Here is a 2,851-nt window from a genome sequence, read left to right as displayed (position 1 = left end):
TTTCTCAGTCCTGAAGGAAGTAACTAATACTACCGCAAAAATACACGGAAACTTCAATCTTTGTCCCCTCTTAACTCCAAATCCATTTAGTTTTGGCACAAGAGGTAGTAACAAATGTTGTAGAGCTACGCGAGATCTCCAACTTTGCTTAAAGTGCCAAAGTCTAATTCGACCTAGTTGGAGAGATACAAGCTTCCAAAGTGGGGTGGCGCGGCGCCGTCCACCGGCTTCTGCTCGCGCGCCCGCGGGGCTGCGGGTGGCCTGCATGGCCACGGCATCATGCCACGTCAGCACGAGAAGCCAACGTGGAGAGGTATGGACCTAGGTGATACGGCGTACAAAGTTTATGGACCCAAAAAGCCACTTTGAAAGTTGATGGACCTAACCGAAACCTCCTCACAAGTTAATGGACCTCTGGTGCATTTAACTCTAAAAAAATTAAGAGTTAGTACAAATGTACAATGACAAACACTAGGTTCAATCTGCAATATGGCACTCAAGATGTTGAATTTGCTAGGTCAAAGAATGGAAGAATTGCATGTGTAGCATTGTTGTTTTATAAAAAAAAACATAGTGATTAAATTTAATTACCATATTGATATGACACAACATTTGAATTAAAGTAATAATTTTCAAAGTTTATTACCATGGAGTATTTATTTAAGAGTAAAATGTATTGTGGGTCCTTCAAATTTTTTTTTTTGTTCTCGTCTAGGTCCATCAGCTCTCAAAGTGATCCGATCATCTGGATCCCTTAACTTTTCAAGTGATTCGTTCTAGATTCACTTGAACCAATCATGGATCTCAATTCACACTTCAAATGAACTACAAGAAAAGTTGAAGGACCTAGATTACTATTTTGAGAGTTCAAGGTGATGAAAGTGGGAAAGAAACCCACGATGCATCTCATTATTTACTGTGAACCGTTATTGTCATTGGATATGCATTGCCGTTACACCAATTTAACCAAAGTTAATTTTGTTTCGGTTTTTATTTTTCTAGCAGCAGATAAGGAGGTAATTTTACCAAAATCCAAATTACTCATGACTGTATTAATGAGTAGACTGTATTGCGGTTAAACCGATTTAACCAAAGCCAATTTGTTCAGGTTTTAATTTTTCTAGCAGCAAATCCGGAAGTCACTCTACCAAAAATCCAAATTACTCATGACAGTTTTAATAAGTAGATCAGGCGGCCCCCGCAAATTTTCGTGTGTGATAGCTCGTCTTCTGAGCTATAGATGTCAAACGCAACAATCACACCCATCCTAAGCGAAGAACAAACCGGATTCCAACACAAGACTTTTGATTATCCTGAAGTCTAGGGCACTCAAACAGCTTCGACCTCATCACAAGCATATTCTCTCAGGTCATCTGGTGTAGCTGACTTTGCAATCCAGGCGCTTGCTTGGTTTACAAGATATGATCTGAATTGTCTAAGCTGAGATAGGATGGGATTGTCATGTGACAAAAAATTCTGCATGCAACATTTCAACAAAGACTTCAGCAAAGCAATATGAGAATTCTGCCATGTATATTCCAACAAAGACTTCAGCAAAGTAATATGGGAATTCTGCCATGTAGGGTAGTTAATACACCTTTAGAATCCATAATAGCAACTCTTATTCATGATATTACACAGGGCACGGCAATTTAAAGATATTACATTAAGAGCACTGTACTTTTTTATGAAATTACACAAGGGAGCATGATCTAGCATGTTCTGAAGCAGCTCGTTATTCTGTAAATTTGTTTTGCGCTTCAGGCAGCAAATTGCACGTGGAGACGAGAGATCCTGCAATTTGTAGATTTTGATCAATGTATAATGTCAGATAAAACACTCCCAATGAGTGGTGAACAGCTAAAAACCTAATATAAAACTCTCGTAAGGATTGGAACATAAATTGTTCAGCAATGAACAGAATTGGGTCTGTATCACTGACTGCTATACAAACCAAGCAACAAACCGGTTCTGTGCCAACTGCTTATAATTTCATACAGAAGGGAACAAAATGAACCACAGGGCTGTTTCGAGGACAAATCTAAATTGTCTAAGCCTAATATAAATTGTTCCGTGGCAATCTTCATCCACAGGGTTGTTTCGGAGGACCAATCTAAATTGTCTAAGCCTAATATAAATTGTTCCGTGGCAATTTACATCACATGGAACATAAAGACTTTCATCAAATGATGTTGTAGCACGGGCCAATATGTGCTTTTCATTAGATAGCCTGGTTGCTTCTCCATGTCCAGTGTCCTTTTGTTTCGGTACTGATCCTGGTGTGCTGTAGTGCTGTACTTTACTTGTGAGGATTTGGGCTGCAACTGTAACCTTGTTTTTTCTTTCTACCTTAAATGAATGGAAGAGCTCCTGCCCTTCCTTTGAAAAAAGGGACCAATCTAATTCTACTATGGCAAGAACTGTTCGTTGTATTATCACTAAGCCACCAAGGTCTAAGGATGTAAAATAAACATAGCTTTCAGACAGTATGTAAAATATGCACAAATCTACCTTAGGCGCTAGCACCCTCTTCAACAGGCTTGAATTCCTGCAGCTCCTTGAAGTTCTCCCATGGCTTCTCCCACACTTTAGCTTCGTAGAGCTTCTTGACTTCGCCATCCTTCACCTCAACAGTGAGATAGTACATCGTGCCAGCAACTACTTGTGTCTTGGCCTTCACAAGCTTCTCGTAGCCCAGAAGAGCATTCTGCAGAGGGCAACACAAAAGGTTAGTTGCAATCCAAAATTTCGCATTTCTCGCGGACCAAAACATTAGCATATATCTTTTCAAAGGCTAAAGTGACTACTACTTTGCTAATGAACAACGAAAAGCAATTACTGAGTTAGCACA

The 2,851-nt window shown here is 39.6% G+C and overlaps 1 pseudogene; it reads left to right on the top strand.

Moving 5' to 3' along the window:
• The first annotated feature begins 1,353 nt into the window (after positions 1 to 1,353).
• On the top strand, positions 1,354 to 2,728 carry LOC136533525 (uncharacterized; annotated as a pseudogene).
• Positions 2,729 to 2,851: the final 123 nt, after the last annotated feature.

This window comes from Miscanthus floridulus, unplaced genomic scaffold (assembly GCF_019320115.1).
Source record: "Miscanthus floridulus cultivar M001 unplaced genomic scaffold, ASM1932011v1 fs_910_1_2, whole genome shotgun sequence".
Taxonomy (NCBI): domain Eukaryota; kingdom Viridiplantae; phylum Streptophyta; class Magnoliopsida; order Poales; family Poaceae; genus Miscanthus; species Miscanthus floridulus.
Note: the sequence above shows the minus strand (reverse complement) of the source record. Positions and strands in the feature narration are given on the sequence as shown.